This window comes from Dermacentor variabilis, chromosome 6 (genome assembly GCF_050947875.1).
Source record: "Dermacentor variabilis isolate Ectoservices chromosome 6, ASM5094787v1, whole genome shotgun sequence".
Lineage (NCBI taxonomy): Eukaryota > Metazoa > Arthropoda > Arachnida > Ixodida > Ixodidae > Dermacentor > Dermacentor variabilis.
In genome coordinates, this window is record NC_134573.1 from 30404576 (window position 1) to 30426748 (window position 22173).

Below are 22173 nucleotides of genomic sequence, written 5' to 3' on the forward strand. Positions count from 1 at the left end.
TCAGCGAGAGCAGTGGTAAAGTAAACATGTCCGCAATAGGACATGTTTCACCCCCAGGCCCCTTCCTCGTTCGCTTGTTTCGCTGCTTCAGAAAGACAGTGCCATTTTGAAAAGCTGGACAGTTACGTTTGCGCGTAAAAGCCGCAAAGCCGCAGTTCGTTTCTTCACTTTTCTTGTACAACTGGACGCAGGGGAGAAAGCGCCAGGGGCACTGCGGACTACCACATGCGCTTACCTTATCCGGAGCTCGTGGGCACGGAATGGCTAGAGAAGATGGTGCCTCCGCGGTTTACGCATTTTGATTACTCTAGGCAGCCGGTAAATCGCAAGGCAAGGAGAATACCACGGAGTAAGTCCTCGCAAAACAGACAATCATACTGACTTCTCAGGTATGCGTGAGTCATTGTAACCATTGCTCCCCATTATAACCTGTGTGACAGGCCTAAGTATTACGGCGCACCTACGGCGTCTTGCTTGTACAACGTAGAGTTATTTGAGGTTGTAAATAGAACTCTTTCTTTTACTGCAGTAAACTTAAAATAGCGCGTTTCCAATACCTACAGGACCAACAATTGTACTCAGCAAGGACAAATCTCGACAAAATACGCCAGCGCACAAGTTGTCGTGCATAAGTATCCACTGTTGCAGTGTGCTAGCACATTGGAAACAAATGACCGACTGCAGTGGTAAGCAGTGCAACGGTATAATTATTAACTGACTGTTTTCAAAATATAATTTTTTATTTTATTGTACTTATTGATTTGGGATGTTATCTTTTAGTGCACTGACATTCCTGAACATGCTGCCTCTGTGACGCCTCCTCTTCCAAAGGATATCACGAAACACGTAGTCCCCATTTAGCTCACAATGCTCACAATTCCCGCTGCTGCTGCTGCCATCAACAGTTTCTTTGTCCTTTTATTTTGTATCCGAGTCTCTGTTTAATACTCATACCGTGCCGACGAATGCAGAACTACCGAAAAAGGTTGAGGAGCTAGAAATTAAGATTAACAAGATGGCTAAAAGCACGCATGAACTCGTCTTCGGTAAGACCTTGCTAAGAATGAAGGAATCTGGGATTGATCATGTCGAGCTTAAAAAAAAAAGTTGATTCCTTGAATACAAGTGCCGACCACTTGAAGGCGCTTGTAGAAGAACTACATTGCCAAAATGCTGCCCTAATCGTTGAGAACAAGCAATCGAAATGTCAGCACCAGTCATTGACTCGCAAGATGTAGGAGCTTGAGCAGTACTCTCGCCTTGGCAATGTCGACGTCAAGGGCACTTCCTGTTTCAAAGGAGAGGAATGTACCGCAACAACGAAAACAGTTGGAGGCAAAATCGGTTGTCCCGTGTCGCCTAGCGATCTAGACATTGTTCATCGCGTACCAACCAGAGCTTACGACAAGAAAAATATCATTGTTCGGTTCTGTTCCAGAACTAAGAAAGCTGATTTTGTGAGCAAAGCGCGTAAAGCCAAACTCTCTCTTAGTGGCATTGCATTTTATGGCTCATTTAATGCTCCCGTCTTTGTAAACGGGCATCTAACCCGTTTAACGAGGCTCTCTTTCCCAACGCGCTAACTTTGAAGAAAGAAAGGAACTGGATGTTCCTTTGCACGGACAACTGCCAAATCAAGGCTGAGAAGGCTACTAACAGCAATGTTCTCCGCATTCGAGACGAATCTAACCTAACCAAAATAGACTAGAGCTCATTGCGCAACCAATTAGCATAACAATTATGGCTTTCTTAATAATACCCTATCAAGTGAATTCTTTTTTAAGCGGATTTCATTCCATCATTCATTTTAACGCAAGGAGTCCTCCTAAGCACTTCGACGCAATCGACAGTTTCCTCCCACCGCTAACTAGTTTGTTTTCACTAATTGGCATTACTGAAAGTTGGTTATCTGACAACGACAAAAATTTGTATTGCTTCCCTAACTATAAATTCGAATACTCCAATAGATTAACGAGCTGTCACGGTGGTGCTGCCATGTATGTTTCTCCTAATATTGCTCATCGAAGAGACGGCCTATCCTTTACCGTTTCTAATTGCGAATCTGTTTGGGTTGAATTCGGTAACTGCTTTCTTGCTCAGGACAAGAAGAAGTTCACATTTGACTGCATTTACCCTTCTCCTTCATTGTCAGTTAATGATTTCGGTACGAATCGTGATCATTTCTTACACACTACATCACTAGAAAATTTAAAAAGAATGTTGTTATAGTGGGTGACATAAACATCAATTTACTCGATGAAAAATCGCGCATATGTATTCATGGTACTAGCTTGTTCCATTGCTTCGGATATGATTGTTTAATTGACGTCCCCACACGCTAAGTTTGTAACGGCACAGTTGCACTTATTGATCATGCCCTTTCTAACCTGCTTCATTGACCAGAGGCAAAAGATTTGCACATAGACACCACTGATCATTATCCCCTGCTCTTACGCTTCAATTCCGATGTCAGACCTTGCCCACCTTCACATACTAAAGATGTTCTGGACAAAGTCGGCTTCATAATTGCTGTTGCTAATACAAATTGCTTTGAAATTAAATCACTAAACGACCCACAGAAAGCCTTTCCAAATTTGTTTCACTAATTACATCATAATTGCGCAAGTTCACCTGCAATAAGAAATGCAAAAAATGTGTCATTTTCTCACAATCCATGGCTCTCAGAGCCGTTATTAGCAGAAATGCGCAAACGGGATAATATATATAAGAAAACTAAAAGGTAACCATTTAACGTGAACCTATGTGCCCGATATAAAAGCTTCTGTAACACAGAAATGGGGGGTTGTCAACTCCTTTTTAAATAGACACACACGACTAAACCAGGTATCCAGAATTTTAAAGGATGGAGTAGAGCTTGATTCCCCTGCTGAAATAGCTGAGGCTTTTAGTAGTTTTTTGTTTCCTCACAATCCACCTACTCCTGCACAGGTCATCAACATGAACCGTCTACCTCATTTATTCTTTTTATTTCCTACAACGCCAAAAGAAATAACTGCTGTTATAAATATTGTAAAAGTGACAAGCGCTGGAATTGATGAGGTCCACCCTGCTAACAATAAATTATTTGTGCACTTAATTTCATATATACTTTCATTTATTGTTTATTTATTATTCAAGACTGGTTTCTTTCCTTCTGAACTTAGGCGTGGCAAAATCATCCCAGTTTTTAAGAAAGGCGATAGCTCATTATTGAATAACTAGAGCTATTTGCACTTTACCTTGCTTTGGGAATGTTATTGAGAAACTAATTGCAATACGGCTAACGAAATACGTTTCTAAATTTAATATCTTCTCTTGATGCCAGTTTGGATTTCGCCATGGATATTCCACTGAGCTGCCACTCATTCATCTTACTGACCAACGAAAAAATTAATCCACGAAGGATTTCTCGCCGCCTCAGTTTTTATCGATCGAACGCAAGCATTTGATAGCACAAATCATAATATCCTTTTCTCTGAGCTCGAAGCAATTGGCATTTGTGGGCCTGCTCTCTCACTACTAAAAATACTGTAAGGAAGATGACGAACGTGCGCACAGAGTCAGCAGCATCGGCAGCATCAAGCGCGCAGCAGAAGCTCGAGCTCGTGAACTGCTCGGTGCATCCCAGGACCGGCGGTCGCTACGAACCCCAATAAATCTCCTTTATAATACTTATATAACAGAGTTCAAGTTGTTTCTATTTCCAATGCTTATTCTCGACAGCAAATTACTAACATTGATGTGCCCAGGGATCTATCCTGGGGCCACTATTGTTTTGGGTTTGTATTAATGATTCACCTAACTGCCTATCTTCCACAGAATGCATCCTGCACGCCGATGACACCACTATATTCTTCTTTCATAAATATATCTCATCTCTCGTTAATAATTTATATGCTGACTTAGAAAATATCCTAACGTGGTGTAATTTTAACATGTTATCTATTAATGCAACTGAGACCGAATTTGTTGTGTTCTGTTCCCATCAGAGCAACATACCATCCATTCCACTTATCACTTTTGGTCCTCACGGCCTTCCTCCAAGTTCATGTTCAGCTCTCCTTGGTATTCTACTACATTATAATTTGAAGTATCACGATCATATTGCTCACGTAAAAAAGAAGATAGCTTATGCTATACGCATCTTAATTAAAACGCGCCCTCACTTCACACGTGCCACGTTACTCTCACTCTACCAATCTTTTGTCCACTCTCACATACATTACTTATGGCATAATTTTATGTTTGGGAAACATATGATAATCATATTGCGTCTCTCCAGGCAGTTCAGAGCCGAGCCATCAGAATAATTACATACAGTCCACGCTTTTGTAATGCCACTTCCCTTCTACACGAGAATAACATGCTCGCCATTTCTGGACTCACTAAATACAACCTAGGTATTTTTTTCTACAGATTATTAAATAATGCGCTACTATCGATGAAATTTTCACCATCCAACCTGATGATTCATAGTACCTCGTGATTTGCGTTGAATAACAATTTTCTTCTACCAAGAATCCGCACTAGCTATGGTAAACAGACAGTAGAGTTCACTTCCATACCAATATGGAGTGTGAGTGAGTGAAAAACTTGATCAGCTCTAGATTCGCTGGTCTTCTGCGGTCTTCAGATGGAATCGTCCATCTTCTAGCACAACGGTCGGTTGCCCTTAGTCCAGGGCTCCGCTGGATGCTGCTGCCAGTTGTGCTCGCCGAATCAGACCTTCTTGGTCGACCTGGCGATCGCTGGAGAGCACTCCCTCCCATTGCTCCGCACTCGGGTTTGGTATAACGTGTACCACGTCTATCTTCTGGCATGCGCACGTTATGTGATACAGCGTGGATGTTTCGTGGCACCAGGGGCATTTGTCATTGTATTGTGTGGGATAAATTTTGCTGAGCACGTTTAGGTTCGGGTACGAGCCCGTTTGTAGCTGCCTCCACGCGACAGAGTCCTCTCTGCTAAGGGAGTTGTGCGGTGGTGGATACCGCTTTCTGCAGCCCTTGTAGTAATTTAGTATCGCCGAATAGTCTTGGGGCACAGGTTCGGTCTCCTCGAGGTCGCCTACGTTGGATGCTCGGTAATAAGTGTACCCTCGAGCTATCCTGTCCGCCTCTTGGTTCCCTGCCACTCCCGTGTGTCTCGGCGTCCATACTATCGTATGCCTAATTGGTTCTTCTTTTGTTTGTCGTTGTGTTATGTGGTCTCCGGAGCGGAGTATGCGGAGCACTGCGTGCCCTATTCTGCCACGTAGGTAGTTGCGGCACGCTGTTTGCGAGTCTGTAAGGATTGTTAGAGACCGTTTAGACCGATATCCCTCTGCTGCCGCTAGAGCGACGGCCACTTCTTCAGCCTCGACTATCGTACAGCCTTGTAGTGATGCGCTGGTGATCTCGCGTAGGTTCGAATCAATCACCGTTGCTACCGCGTTGCTGTTGCTCTGCCCCGCTGCTCTGGCGTACGTGGCTGCGTCCACGTATACTGTTGTTTCTTGGGGTGCTAGTGTCTTTTGTAGGTATTCAGCCCTCGCTTCTCTGCGTGCTTTGTGTAGGTTGGGATCCATGTTCCGGGGTATGGGTGCTACCTTTAGTGTGTTGCGATACTCGTCCGGAATTGTTTCGGTCCTCTGTACCTCTTGAAGTTGATCGGCGCAGCCTAGTTTCTTCAGGAGCTCCCTGCCAGATGCGGTCTGCTGTAGTCTGCGTTGTTGGGAGACTAGTTGCGCCTCTTTCAATTCGTCGAAGGTGTTGTGTAGTCCTAAGGCTAGGAGCTTTTCGGTTGAGGTGTTGTGGGGAAGGTGGAGTGCTGTTTTGTAGGCTTTGCGTAGAATCGCGTCCGCCTGTTGTACCTCACTCTTGATGGGATTGTAGTATGGAAGGGTGTATGCCACTCGGCTGACGACCAAGCTTCTGACCAGCTTGAGTGTGTCCTCCTCTCGCATGCCGTGGCGTCTGTGTGAGCTGCGCGTGAGCATGCGGGCCACTTGTAGGGTGGATGCCTTGAGTAGGGCGAGGGTGTGGGTGCAGCGTTGGTTTGACTGTATCTACCTCCCCAGGATTCTGATGAGCGTCTTTTCCGGTATCGGCTTCCCCTCGAGGTAGACGTTGAGCTTTAACTCGTCGCTGGTGGGGACTGTGCGGTTTTGCTTTCCTCTCCAAACTCTCAGCAGCTCGGACTTCTCAGTGGAGCAGGCTAGCCCTCTTGCTCTGACGTAGTCCTCTACGCAGGTGGCTGCCTCTTGTAACTTCTCTTCTTTCTGTCTGAGCGAGCCTGTGTTAACCCAGATGGTGATGTCGTCGGCATACATGGCATGGTGTATGCCATCGATTTCTTTTAACTGTTTTGCAAAGCCAATCATTGCTATGTTGAAAATCGTGGGGGAGATGACTGACCCTTGAGGCGTCCCTTTGTTTGGAGTAAGGAACTTCTCTGATCGGAGCCCTCCGAGGCCAATCGTTGCCGTTCTGTTTGAAAGGAAGGCTTTGACGTAGCCGTAGACTCTCCTCCCGCAGTTCAGGTCGTTCATGCCCGTGAGGATAGCTTCGTGGCTTACTTTGTCAAAAGCCCCCTTGATATCCAATGCCATTATTATATTCTCCCCGCTCCTGGGGACGTTCCCGAGTACTTCTTCTTTGATTTGAAGCAGTACGTCTTGGGTCGATAATTTTGCTCTGAATCCAAACATGTTGTGGGGGTACAGTTCGTTGTCCTCCATGTACTGTTGTAGTCTCAGCGTCCCCACTCGTTCGTACAGTTTTCCCAGGTACGATGTGAGCGAGATCAGTCTGAGGTTCTCAATTTGTAGTTTCTTGCCCGGTTTAGGAATCATCACTACCTCCGCATGCTTCCACTCCTCGGGAATGGTTTCAGCTTCCCAGTGTTTGTTGAGAAAGTCGGTTAATTCTGCGACTAACTCTTCACTGAGGTTGCGGATGAGTGCGTTATTTATCTTGTCTGCACCCGCGGCTGTGTTTCTGGTTGTGTTTCGAATCGCTGCGTAGACCTCTTCTCGCGTGATGGGTCTGTCCAGGTTAACGTTTTCTCTTCCGCGGTAGCGCTCTGCGTAAGCTGCTGGGTTTGTGTCCCCGAAGCATTTAACGCGTACCTTCTCCAGGAGTTCCGAGTCTGGTCCCTCGAACTGGTGGATGAACCGGTAGATGGTTTTGTTGTTTTCTGTCTTGGTCTTGGTCGGATCTATGAGAGCCTTGAGGATATGCCACGTCCTCGCTGTGTTCAAAGTTCCGTTGAGGGAGTCGCTGAATTGCTGCCAATTTCGCCTTGCCAATTGCGCCGCGTACTCCTCTGATTTCGCTGTGACTTCTGCGATCTTTATCTTTAGCTTCCTGTAGTATTTTTGTTTCTTCCACCTCTTGGTGAGACTGCGTCTAGCTTTCCACAGCGTGAGCAGTCTGGCGTCTACCTGGGGCGTCTGCGTCGTTCGCGCGATTTCTTTGGTGTACTTGCGCTGTTTTTCAATGAGCATTTTCCCCCACTCTTCTATCGATTGGATCCCGTTCTCGGCGAGATTGCTATCGCATGCCTCTCGAAAAGCGCTCCAGTCCGTAGTCCATAATTTTTGTCGATACCAGCTGACGCCTTAGCCTGTCCGAAGTTACTTGCGTCTTGAGTATGTAGTGGTCACTACCCAGGTTCTCTAACAGGTTCTCCCACACTGCTTGTTCCGCTCCTCGTATGAACGTGAGGTCGGGGCAGGTGTCGGTACTAACGCTCTTTCCGATTCTGGTTGGAGTGTCTGGATCTGTGAGGAGGTTGCAGTCGGTGTTCTCTGCTGCCTCCGCTAGCGTTTTGCCTTTTGGGTTTGCTGTTTGGCATCCCCAGCTTTTGTCCATGGCATTAAAGTCTCCTAGGATGATTAGCGTGCTGTCTTTCGCTAGTTTGCGTGCGCCATGGAAAAGCTCGTAGAATTTTGCCTTCCTCTGTTTCGGGGGGGGGGGGCTGTATGCATTTACAATAAATATACTGCCCCTCTTTCTTTTCTTCTTTGGTATAATTTCTACAATCATGTGCTCTATGTCGGTGTCGGCTATCCTGTCGTGGCTTATGGCGATGAGTGCCTTGCTGACTAGGGTTGCCGTTCTTCCTTTCTCTTGAGTCTCGTAACACGTGTATCCTGCCAGTGTTGGTGTCGTGCCCGTCTCTTGAAGCGATATGATGTCGGGCGGTGTTTGTTGTGTGTGAATGTATTGTTGGAGGAGGCCCTGCTTCTTACGGTAGCCTCTGCAGTTCCATTGCCATATATCTAAGGTTTCTTGCTTGCTTAAAGTTTTACTGGCCATGTTTAAGCCTCGGTGTTATTTGCGGATGTGTCGGCGAGGGATGCCAGCGCGGGGCGGTGGTAGGCCTTCTCTCTAATGTTCTCGGTAAACTTCTGCTTGCGGATGCTGCTCCGGAGCTCTGTGACTTGTAATTGTACTTGCTGCATTTGTTGCTGCTGTTGCTGCATCATCTGCTGCATCATTTGCTGAATCTCTGCTTTAAACGTGGCGAAATCCTCGTTGCCTGCTTGCCATGGGGCTTGGGTTTGTACGGTCTGTGGCTGCGGAGAGCTGTTCGACCTAAGGTCTCGCACTGCCTTCGTTAGCTCTGCTATTTGGCGTTCTAGCTCTTTCTGCCTAGCGCGTGATAGCTCTAATTCGCGTCTCAGCGCTATTTTCTCTGCGTCCTCCTGTCTAGACTGTTCGCGGTTGCTGTTTGTGTTGTTCTTTTCGTTAGCTACCCCACCCGAGTGCGGAGCAAACCAAAGGTTTTCGGCTCCCCAGCTCACCTTGACGCCGCCGCTCTTTCGGGTAGGCTCGTTCTTCGTCTTCCTCTTCTGCTGCTGCTGCTGCAGCTGGCTCCCTCCCTTAATGGCCAGGGGCGGCAGGGGTGGGAAGGACCGTGACCGACTCAGTGAACGGCTCCGCGACGCCCGGGATCTCGAACGGCTCCGCGAAGCCTCCCTCTCCGAGCTGAACCATCTCGGATTCTTGCCGCGGTCGTCCCGGCTGCGACGTCTGCTCTCGCGTCCACCGCCGTTGTTGCCACCGTTGGCCTTGCCTCGCAGGTCCCTGGCTCTCTTTAGTCGGTCTTGGCACTCCCGCGATCCGGTAGCGTGGTTGCCTCCGCAGATCAGGCATCTCGGGGTAGACTGGTGATCCTTTGGCGGGTTCTGCATCCCGCACTGTTTGCAAGCCTGGGCGTCCGGTGTGGGGCACACGTCGGAGCGGTGATCTTGTTGGCAGCAAACGTAGCAGATTTGTCTTGTGGGCCGGTACGGGTAGCACTTGTACTTGGCTCCGCAGTAGATGACGTGTTTCGGTGTGATGGGTCCATCAAAGGTGATGACGGCTGTCTTGGTCTTGCCTAGTCTTCGGGCGCTGTGGATGGTGACACCCTGTGCGCGCGTCCACAAGTCGGTTTTCAGTTCCTCCGGTGTCGCTCCGGTTTCCACTCCGTGTATCACGCCACGCCGGGTGTTCTCCGGTGCGGCCACGTAAGCGTTCTCGTCATATGAGCGTCCCTCGATAGTGAGGCTAGTGATGCGCCTCGCGAGCTGGGCGGCCGCCTCGTTCGGCGGGCTGACGATTATTATGTTGGACCCTGTGTGGAGTCTCGTGATCAGGTCTCTTCCCTCGAACTTGTTGCTGCATTCCGCGGCTACAACCCGGGCCACTTGAAATTGCTGGAGCGACTTGACTGCGAGTCCCTTCGGTCGCAACATAATCTTGAAGTCGTCGCTGGGGAGCGGGGGCAGCCTCTTCCTAGGCTGCCGCTGCGCTCCTTTCCCGTCTTTTTTCAGCGCGCTGGAAGCTGGCGCGCCAGCTGTCGGCGGTGGGGCCGGGGAATTCCCGGCGCTGGCGGCGTTCCGTCCGTCCTTCCTCTGTCGATTCTTTTGGCGTTTGGTCATAACCAATTCCCAATTTGCTTCGTCTTCTTTGTGAGTGTCTTGCTGCTCCTGCATGGCGGAGTCCTCGATCTCCCCGTCCACCGAATTCTCGGAGTCGGAGGCACCGAGGTGGTCGTCATCCATCTGTTGTGCTTCTAGCAAATTCTGGGCTAGTCTACTCGTCAATGGCTCAAAATTCGGATATTTCGTGGAGCGGGAGTCGGGTCCAGGCTGCATCGCTATCACTGAGCGGGCCTGGCTGCCCGCAAACGCCCGCAGTCGTGCTAAACCTCGGTAGGCTTAGCGGCGAGCGTTTCCCGTCAAAGTCCGGTAATTTGCCAAGAAATGGTCCTACCGTCTTGAAATCGGTGTCCGGGTGATCCAGCTTGTGAGCTCTCTCAGATCCAACCCAAAAGTTGGCGGCCCGGTGGGTCGAGATAGTCGGTGAGGGTCGGAATCTACGGAGCCCATGCGACGAACGTCTGCACTGCTCCGCTTCTTCTTCTTCTCCCCCACCAATATGGAGCACTCTTCCTCTCATAATGAAAGTAAGATGTTATCACAATTTAAAAGAGAACTAAAAATGCATTTTTTATTGCCAGTTTAACAACAAGGATTACTGTAGTCGGCCTTTGGTCGCTTTTTTTCTTTTTTTCTGTTGTAAATAAAACGTAGATATTTTGCTCCCGCACAATTTTTCCGTGTACTACATATATGTAATGTGACCCAACTTATAATAATAAACTCTGATTCTGATTCTGAATTCCTGACATACACAAAAGTCTGATATGCCTGTTTTGGCAATATTCCGATTGGCTCAGTCTCATATGTTGGAAAGGTTTCCACATTATCTTCAAGTACTCACAGATGCATCTGTACACAACGAAGGTCAAGGCGCCTTTGCAGCTTTTTTCTGCCGGCGTATCTTTCAAATACCCCATTCAACTTCGTCAACAACTGCGGAGCTAGCAGTGAGTAATGTTGCACTAAAATACGTGAAAGAGGAATTAACCACATCGAAGATTGCCATCTTTACGGACTCCGGCGCTGGCCTTAGCAGGTTGGAACGCAGTATGATTGATTGCCCAGTTGTGCGCAGCATTACCGACTCTGCAAGCAAAATTTCATCACGTGGGGTATCTCTCGTTGCTGAATAAATACCCTCAATGGATGGATACGTAGGAATCGCCAGAAATGAAGAGGCTGATTGACTCTCTTCAACTTGCGGTCATAACAACTGTGACTGCCCGGAAATATTGTGCAAGCTTGATGACGCTGGTCTGCTCATTCGTCGCCATCTACGTTCCCGCCCCGTGTTCGCGGTCGAGGCTTGCCTCGTCGCGCTAGAGCGAAACTATTCAAGCTGAGGGTTGGCGGCGTAAACTTGCACCAACGTTTACACAGAGAATCACGTGTGGCTAGTCGATCGTGTACGTCTTGTGGCTGCTGAGAAACACTTCAGCACCTTATATTTGAGTGTCCCGCTTTCACGGCGCAGTGCATGTCGCTAGTGAGAGACTATCATCTCCTTGGCCTGCGGTGTGCGACACTCGACGAATGTTTGTACCGCAGTAGTTGTGCGTCTCGACGTGATCAGGCTCATCGCGCGCTACTTACTTTTCTGGAGTTGCCTAACGTAGGTTCACGTTTGTAGCGTCGAAACTATTCTTTTCAACATTCTGTACTAGGGTGACCTTCAGTGACCAGCCCTACTGTATGGGATGTGTACTGTGTGTTCTAATTCATTCTTTAGATTTCTCCTGTTGTTCTTCCTTTCGCCTTTCCTCCCCTTCTTTTCTGTGTTTTTCTTTCCTCCCCTTCTTTTCTGTGATTTCTGTGTTGCTGTCACCTCCCTTCTGAAGAGTAGGCAGGCGTTGTGCCCCGTCCGGTGGCAGTTGCTAGCCTGCTCCTCGCTTTCCCTTTCCTGCGAATTGTATGTATGTCTTCAAAACAAATAATAATTAGTGCACTTATTGATTATTCCCGTGTTCAAATGCTTCTAATTTGTTTGTTCAATTTTCGTGCTGATATTTGTGTACGTTGCCTCGTTAACGAGTCCGCACTCTTCCTTGGGTCCGAAACATCTCGCATTGTGTACCAATAAAATATAAATTAAACGGAGAATGCGCCACGGTGCAGCTTCAAATTTATTCTCAGAGATGCATTTGTGATTCTGTCGCTGCATAACTTGTCGCACCGTACGTACACGACATTGCGATCCAACGCTAGGCCCTAACTCGTAGTCTTTAGTACTTTCCAAGGCAGCTACGTCGGCATTTAAAATTTGATACGTGCTCATAGTGTAAAACAGTATAATTTTTGCTACAGTAAGCAGCAGTTCCTACAGTAAGTATGCCTGGGGGTACACTGCGTCATAGATCAAGCAACCTTAACGCTTTGCGCAGGGTATGGAAGTCAAGGATTTGCTGTTTAAGTGCACACCAAATACAGTACTAGTACTCAACATTATATAGCAAACATCTGAGCTCATACGAAGCTTATTTTGTTCATTTCCTTGACTCGTTGTTTTGCAAACGCGTGCTTGCGGTAGTTCATGTATGTAGCTACTCTAGGATTCCGCAAATATAACAAAGGGCATCGAGAGCATTGCTTTCTATTGCGCACATGTTTAGTACTAGGTCCTCTTAATAGGTGCAATACGCCCAAATACCAAAATTCGGCAGAACCAATCTCTCGATGACTGTCTAATGCAGTAGACTAAGCATTGAATTAATACAGCGACACAGCGTATTGCCCTCTTCGAAACGAGTTATGTATAAGGCGTGTGTTGCAGCGGAGCTGCGCTTTCACGCTTCCCCAAGAACACTTGGCGCCATCTGCATGGTTAAACGGTGCGTGCGAAGGCTCAGAAACGAGTCTTGTGGCCTCTCGTCTGCTGCGGCTAGTGTCCCTGTATATACAGGAACATTACATGATGATGTTTTGGCCAATCATTTGTATCGAATGCGGCATCCACGCTGCGCCATCTAGTGGCGCTGCCGAGAGCTGCGTTTGCGCGTCGCCGCCGAGACGAGAAACCTGCCTGCGAACGCTGTTACCTCGCTTGATGCAAACCTCGTGGCAGATTGGGGGCGAGCTCCACCACTGCAAAGCTGGCGCCACCGTCGGCGTGACGCTGTACGTGGGATCACGTGCACACAGCGGCCGTGTCAGCTGCTTCGGAAGTGAGCTGAAAACGAAAATTTTAATCCCCCCTGCGCTGCGGTTCTGATTAAGTGGGGAGGCTTTTCCGCCTTGGGTGTCTGATTGACAACATTTGAAAGCACTATAACAGGTAGCGGCTGCCTTCTGAGGCGGGCAGCATGGTAGGCTACTGCTCCGTGCAGGCAGGGCCGGACGTACGAAACGGAGCCCGATGTCAGCCTTATTCGCACGCAGCTGCAGGACAAGAAGCTGCGTGAAGTGTGGCTCGACAAACTTAGAACCTGCAAACAGTCATCGGCTACAACTCGGGTATGCAGCAAGCAGGGACTCGAGGAATATTTGTGCTACGGCGTCGCGACTGCGATGTTCGGTGAGTAGCAGAAAACGCGCACTGAGGCACTCGCCCGCGCCGGCTTCTCGGCTAATGTCACGACGCTTTGGTCTATGTACTTGTTTATGCTAGATACTGGCAAGTTCACTGGAATGAAAAGGGAGTGGTAAGAAACACATTAAAAAAAGGCATGGCCTAATGGTTGTGTTATGAATTAATGTACTGGATTACCAGAAAAAAGAAGCAGCGGGAAATCGCACGCTGAGAAGGCCGATAAACATACAGTGCGACGCAACTTCACAAATAATATTGAAACGTCCAAGAAGTTAGCAGAAGTAAAAAAAAAAAAAGATTGATTTTCTCAATGGCACATCACAGTCGCCGTAGGCGTCGAAGTCTAACGTAGCAGGGTTGAAAAATAATTAAAAAATTGTTTTTGAGCAGCTCTGATAGCCTCCACATAACAATGGTTGCTTGTGTACTTTCAAATGCTCATATTATGCGGCCTAAATTTCACGGCACAGTGCGATAATGCGCTCGTAGCGATAGTTAATCATAGTGCGCGCACATGCATGCAGACGCGCATTCGCTCGCTGCGAACCCGTGCGATCGCTGCATTAAGGCTTTATTCTGTTGTGCCACATTCGATTATGCACAGAGCCCACTACAAGAACATATTTCACATAGTTTGCTCTCAGCGTTTGCCTACCTTTCACGCAAGAAACCGGTTCGGGAGACTATCGCGGCGACCGCGCGCTGTAGCGTTCACTGTGCGTATTCGGTATAGAGATAGCGTCTGTAAACGATTCTTTGCTTTCAGTTCGCGCAAGATTATTATTTTAACAGTACAAAACATCCTTCGCTTCGAGAGTACTTAAAGAAATGTACAGGAGGGCTACCAAGTGATGTTTTTATTGAGTGCCATAAGCCAAACCTACGAGGAGCTCTCCGCATTATCCCTCATACGTACTACGCAAAGGAGGCGCTTCCGACAGATGGCGACTCCGTAAGTCCTCACCCCCGATAGTCAGTCTCACAAGTTGGTGAGAGGTCCATTGAACAGCGGCACATACCTGGTGCATTAGTGGGGTACCCTGCTAAAGTGTCGGGCTGCTGTCGTTGAGAGACTCTTGTGGCGGGGGTTTCGGTCTCTGCTCCCTCAGAACAGCTGGCCGAAGTACTACACATTCGACCATATGCTGCCCAGTAACCCAAGTAAATCTTAAAATGGTTACACGCACGCACACGCACACACACACACACACACACAAACACACACACACACACACACACACACACACACGCACACACACACACACACACACACGCATACACACGCACACACACACACACACACACACGCATACACACGCATACACACACACACACACACGCATACACACGCATACACACACACACACACACACACACACACACACACACACACACACACACGTAGCTAGGACCCAGAAATTGCGTTAAGTGGGCTAAGAACGCTAACACATTGAGATTTTTCTTCCTCGTAGGTACGTGTACCTCGCAAGGAACCCGCTAGACGTGTGCGTGTCGTTCTTCCACTTTACCCGCTCCCTCTAGGCACACAAGTTTGAGCACGGCAGCTTCGATGATTTCTTCGAACTGTTTGTGACTGGTGAGATGAACTGGGCAGCCTGCTTGGATCGCCTAGCTTCGTGTTATGCTCACCGGCACGATGACAGTGCACTCCTCACAACGTACGAGCAACTGAAGAGGGACTTCCGAACAACTGTGACGAAGGTCGCTCGATTCCTTGACCGCCAGTACGAAGACAGGCTACTCAGCGACGTCGGAGTTTTTGAGCAGGTAGTGGAGCACTGTTTGTGCTAGTATTTATGAGGTTTCCCCTGGAGTGCTGAATCTATGTGCTTTCGAAAACATCTGCTGTCTATTGCACTCATAGAGCTGTGAGTAGAGCTGTACTATTGGAATGGAACGCTGCAATTTAGGGTTAACTATACGCGTACCTTTGTTTCCGCTGACTCGGGTACGTATTAGGCCGGTGTAATTTTGACTCTTACACTTTCGTGAAAGATTGTACTTCTATTAGCGAGCTGCTTCGTCGCGACGCGGCATTACACAATCGAGTAAGTTTGCTTATTCGGTGTTGTACTTTAAAATTTTTTTGTCATATGTGATTCATTGATAAGGGTAGCTTGTTGGGCGACTCCGTAAATGGTACTGGGTAAGGCAATGCCAGCAAATGGATAGGATAACTAGAAAAAGTTGTGAGGCAATACGCATTAAATATACATGTATACGCGCCTGATCCTGAACGTCACATTCGGCATTTTTCTATGGATAGTTTAGCTTGACATTGATATTTCAGGAAGCGAAAAATACCGATTTGTTTTGAGAGTTTGATGAGGTAGTTGTAATTAGTTCTCCCGAGTTAATTTTGGTGACCAAATTTTGTAAGGGCTGTTTATGTGCTACACTGTACAAATGATTACACATTTAAGGGTGTTTCCTTGTCGCACTAGTAGCACCTTTACCGTTAGGACGTTACAAAAATTTATAGAGGGTGACAACGGAGCTCAAACTAGACGTGCGATGATAAAAGACGTAGTTGAAAACTATGTAATCCTTCTGACAGCCTTGCGTGCCCAGAAATATCCGACAGGTGAATTTCAGATCTCTCCCTGTGAAATCGTATTGTCGGATATTTCTGTGTGCCCAAAGCTGTCAAAATTATTACGTAGTTTTGAACTACGTCTTTTCACATTGCATATCTCGTTAGAGCTCCATTATCGTCCTTTATAAATTTTTGTGAGGCCCTAAAGGTAAGAGTCTACCAGCGCGACAACAAAACACCCTTCAAGCTGTAAATATTTTTTACTGTGAATAGTATATTATGTATAGAAGCACACTGTGTATCATGATGCGCATGAATATTTCTCTTATATTTATTGAGGCCTGGCTACATGGCCCCGAACCCGTTTTGTTTACGTGCTGTTTTGTCTTCGAATATTAAACGGACACTAAAGGTAAATATCAAGTCAATCTAAAGGGATAGATCAGTTCTCGAGGATCTCTAAGGCCTCAATATTATGGCGGACATAGCCTTAATAATCCATATTCAGATATTGAGGTAAATGCAGGACATGATTAGAGACTCGCCCTCGACATTCAAGTACTTGCCTGATGACGAAGGCACTCCTCAGTTAAATTACGTCAGTATTACTCCACCACTCGTTGCACAGAACATCTTTGTATTGTATTACAAGAGGAAATAAAATGCTACTTGTTCAGTTCCATTTCATATAAAAAAGAATAACTCATCGAAATTACCTTTGACAACTACGGAGGTGGCCGAAACATTTCGCTGACTCTGCGCCGCCCAGGCTTTTGCATTTCAGTACTTTTCTGGTCCCGTAGTGCCCCGCTGGTTTCGCTGCCTCGCGAAACTCGCAGCAACTACAAGTAACAGAAAATTTTACTTCCATATGATGTCGCGGGGTGTCCGAACAGCCTACGCAACTTGACCAAAAAGCAGCTGCCATGGCGAATCCACCAGCTCGGTACCGCCGTCTGTCGGGCGCCGTTTTACTCACCGATGGCAGCAAAGAGTGGTGATGCCGTATGCAACGCCATCACTCTCCTGGTTCGGTGGCGGGAGATAAAAAAATGAAATCAAAATCAAAACTTTATTTCATCTCTCAACAAAGACAGAAAGAGAGGTGGCGGGAAATAGCTCCATTATTGTAGCTTGACTAAGCCCGGCGACCTATGGTGATTTGTATAAAAAAGGAGCTATTCGGACCGTTCAGATTCCATTTTCTGGTAAATTTAGTCTTTTCTTGGCACGAAATAAGCGTTGTGCTGTTTCTGGAATGGTATTTAGGTCAGTCCATATCGACTTAGTTTTTGCCTTTAGTGTCCCTTTAAGAAATATATTTCTAATGGTCTGATAAATTGTAAACAAGAAATGGAACTGCGTATTTTCCTGTTGCAGTTATTGTTTTAAAGCAAATATTATTAATTATTATGCTTTTGCAAAAATCTGAAGAGGACACAATAATTAGTTTCGGAATGAATCAGCGAAACGGGTCGAAATACGCCTTCAGTGCTGCATGTAAAAGCGACAAGACACATACTACTGTGGCAAATTTTTCTTCTTCTGGCTCAAGGCTAGTTTTAGACATGACAGAGTACTAGGGTACGACTTAAGAGTTGAGGAAGGGGAGTTAGAAACGATGGACTAGATCAAGGAACAAGAAAAAGTGAAGGGACGTACAAACAAAACCCCTGTGGTCTTAACTCAGCTACTGGTGATCCGGACTACAAATGCGACCTTCAGTGGATCAAACCTAGACTCCAGACGACTTCAACTCCGCTTCTACTACCTCTGCAACCAGTCAGGTACCTTATACGGGTGTTATAGGAGCTACAGTTACCATTACGCTACCACAGCTATGGCTCGCCGATTCCACGTTATGGTTCATGAAACTCTCGAACCACCAAACACAATTAAGGGCACAGGGGTTTTATTTGCACGTCCCTTCACCTGATCTACTCCATCGTTTCTAGCTCCTCTTCCTCATCTCTTAGGCCGTACCCCACTACTCGCTCATGCCTAAAACTAGCAGCGCGCCAAAAGAAAAAGAAAAGTTTGCCACACCACCATTAATATCTAGAAAACAATATGTAAGGCAGGCAGCAGTCACTTAAACAAAATTCTTCGGAACTGAGTAACAAGCAGGGGCACAGGAGCTGCATCTGGCGTGTCCTCAAATGTAAACGTCTTGCATACACAAGGACGGATGTATTTGTTAAAAAAATTTCGGCAGCACAGCAGGGAGCAAAGATGTAAATATCGAGCAGCTTTTTTATGTTAACATAAATATGAGGTAGGTATTTTAGTCATTTGGTGTTAATTTTTATTGTTCCTTTGCATTTATCATTAAACAGCTGGAATACAAGAGCAGTATTCCCTTTATGACCAAACTGCTCGAAGTTGATGAGCAGACAGCTGAAGTTACAAAAGTCGGCGGGAATGATAACATATACGATGCCATGAAGCATCTCGTATGCAATGACATGTGCAAGGGGCGCCAGATAACGCTGGTGAGAAAGGGTGTTATCGGCGACTGGAAGACCTTCTTCAATGCCGAGCACATCAGACGAATGGGTGCAAGGATCATAGAGAAAGGAGTTGCACACGTTGTAGCCGACTTGTGGGGCAAGGTAGACTTGGGTGGCATTGCCTGAGCGCTTCAGTGTCTCTCTATGTAATAGTTCGAAATTTCGCTATAAAATATGACAGAACATTAAAAAAAAACATCAGCCAGCACAACACACTGCATATTTTACATTTCCAGTCTTGCTTCGATTAGATGAAGCTGTGTATGCTGTAGAGAGTTTTGATACTCGAAGCGCGGCCGTTCATTGCGCGGGAAGTATAATAAATATATGCAATAAACCTTGTGTGTATAGACTGTTCTTGCTCATAGGCAAGTGTATGCTTAAAGACTAGCTAAACGAATACTTAAAAGGGCGGACAATTACCTACCTAAGTGCATGAAAAATACTGTCATCGTCTTGTCGTCTAAGAGTTGAATTTCTGTCAGCTGATCACACAGTAGCTGGGCGGAAGAGGTAATGGTTTTGCATTCGCGCCCTTTCGCTTGATTGTTAGTACATCGAGGAACGTTACTGTGTCGGAAAAATCAGGCACTGCTGCTTTAAAGTGATTAGAAAATAAATAAAGTAGAGCAAAAAACGCTGAACCAGATTTAATTAGGAAGCGGAAAGTTTGGATTGCTTGGAATGCATTTCAAGCCCTGCTGCTGCTACAAGCACGGTATACGCGCCTCGCCCTGTTTGGACAAGGCGCAATGAGCTCCGAGAGTGCTTGCTTACATGTCGTTTGAAGCTCCGGCCAGAGCTTCGCGTCGTGCACCCAGTCCCCGTATAGGACACCCCTTCAACCAGAGGTTTGCTGAGCTTCACCGGGGCGTCATGGACAATGTAAACCCAGAGGCAACGCAGGCAGCTGAGGCAAATGATTGACGCTTAACCACATGATAAATCATGATGGCGCCCAGCAGAGCGCCGTGAAAGTGTCGTGGTGTCTGACTAAATCTGCTATGTTCGAGTGGGACTTGTACCCAGTGGCCACTTTCTTTGGTAGTACAGTCAAAACTACGTGGGCATGGTTTCGGTAGTTGAGTTAGTACGCTAGTAAGTCCACGCGTTTTGCAGGTAGTTTCAGTTTTCGCTTTTTAAGTATTTTCATGTGATCCCGATTTATGCATTGATACTGTCACTGAAATTCTGCTAAGGTAAATCGGAGATGTATAACTACTATAAAAATAGAGCACAAAGATGCGTCTGCCTGCCAGTGGTCAATTTTGGCTTGACGACACAAGTGCTGCCACGCTGGATGTCTCTGGCCCAGCTTTGCTCATTCGAGGATGACTCAGTAGCATCTATTGCAGTAGGCGACAATTCAGGTGATCATCCTCTACAATCGCAGTCGGCAACTGGTACCATCGCCGACTTAGAGAAAATGATTGCGTCCGACATGCCGTCCGAGCACGCTCGTGAGCTCTACCGCGTTCTGTTTTCCTACCACGATATTTTTTACTTTTACGATCGTCCTTTGGCCCAAACTACAGCTGTTAAACATCGCATTAATACCGGCGATGACCCTCCTATCCATCGCCGCCTGTATCGATTGTCACCGGCTGAGCGTCAAGTTATTCACGCGGAATTTCGGAAATTACTTGCCAAGAACATTACTGAACCATCATGTAGTCCATGGGGGTCACCTGTTGTACTGGCAAAAAATAAAGATGGCTCATGGCGCTTTTGCGTAGATTATCGGCACCTTAACAGGGTTACCAAAAAGGACGTGTATCCTCTACCTCGGACTGATGACGCCCTTGACTGCCTCCACGGCGCTCGCTACTTCTCCTCTATATTGACCTTCGCTCCGGCTACTGGCAGATTGCCGTGGACAATCTCGACCACGAGAAGACTGCTTTTGTAACGCCAGACGGTCCTTATCAATTCAAAGTGATGCCATTCGGTCTATGTAACGCTCCTACCAATTTTGAACGCATGATGGACTCCCTTCTTCACGGTTTCAAATGGTCCACGTGCCTGTGCTACTTGGACGACGTTATAGTATACTCCCCAACGTTCGCTACGCACCTCGAGCGCCTCTCAGCAGTCCTGGACATTTTTCGTCGAGCCGGTCTGCAACTCAACGCATCGAAGTGCCAATTCGGCCGTCGCCAGATTACCAGCCTTGGGCATCACGTTGACGCGAACGGAGTGCAACCGGACCCAGGCAAGATCCATGCTGTTACGCACTTCCCTGTTCCGAAGTGTGCCAAGGATGTGCGCAGCTTCATCGGCCTTTGTTCGTACTTCCGCCGTGTCGTGAAAAATCTCGCGGCCATAGCACGACCACTTACCGAGCTTTTGAAGAAAGAAGCCCCTTTCCAGTGGGGCAATAACGAGGCCTCTGCATTCTTGCATCTAATCGACCTTCTCACAACCCCTCCCGTTCTGGCCCATTTCGATCCTTCTGCACCTACCGAAGTCCGCACTTATGCCAGCGGTCACGGAATTGGCGCAGTACTGGCCCAACGCCAGCATGGCAACGACCGTGTTATCGCTTACGCCTGCAGGCTCCTCTCACCCTCGCAGCGCAACTATTCCATCACTGAACGTGAGTGTCTGGCCCTAGTTTGGGCGGTTGCGAAGTTCCGCCCATACTTATATGGCCGACCCTTTTCCGTTGTCAGAGACCATCACGCGCTTTGCTGGTTATGCTCACTGAAATATCCTGCAGGAATACTTGGTCGCTGGGCCTTACGCCTCCAAGAATATTCGTATACTGTCACCTACAAATCTGGCCGACTAGGCAAGGACGCTGACTGCCTGTCTCGCTACCCGGTAGACGAGCCTGACGACGCCGAGTAGTACCGCCAATAGCATTTTCTCTGTGTCTGTCTTCGCTGACATCGCCGATGAGCAGTACCGAGACCTATCGCTGCGAGAACTCATCGAGCGTCTGCTCTCTACACCTACCGACGCATCCGTTCACCGATATGTCCTTCAGGGCGGCATTCTGTACCGAAGGAACTTCCTCCCTGGCGGATCTGACCTTCTTGTCGTGCCAAATCATCTACGACAGGCTGTGCTCTTTGAGGTGCATGACGCACCCACTGCAGGACATCTTGCGGTAACCCGCACGTACGACCGCGTCCGCCGCCGCTTCTATTGTCCTGGTCTTGCTCGCTCCGTCCGACGGTATGTTGCTGCCTGTGATCCGGGGCAGCGCCGGAAAACACCTCAGGTGCTACCTTCCGGTCATCTCCAGCCGATCACCGTCCCTCTGGAAACGTTCTTTCGTGTTGGATTAGACCTCCTCGTTCCCTTTTCCACGTCATCCTCTGGGAACAAATGGGTAGCCGTCGCAACTGATTACGCCACCCGATATGCTATCAAGCGGGCTCGCCCTACCAGTTGCGCCACTGACGTCGCGGACTTTCTCTTGCGTGACATTATTTTACTTCATGGCGCCCCGCGACAGCTGCTTACTGACCGTGGTCGTAACTTCCTTTCGAAAGTTATCGCCGACATTGTGCGTTCCTGCTCCATTCAACACAAGCTGACTACCTCATTCCATCCTCAAACCAATGGTCTGACAGAGCGGTTAAACCGTACTCTTACAGATACGCTCTCCAAGTACGTTTCCAAGGACTACCACGACTGGGACATTGCCCTTCCTTACGTC

At 47.6% G+C, this 22173-nt stretch overlaps 1 pseudogene; it reads left to right on the top strand.

Moving 5' to 3' along the window:
* Window positions 1-18632, top strand: part of LOC142586078 (sulfotransferase ssu-1-like) — a 54185-nt pseudogene extending 35553 nt beyond the window's left edge.
* The last annotated feature ends 3541 nt before the right edge of the window (window positions 18633-22173 follow it).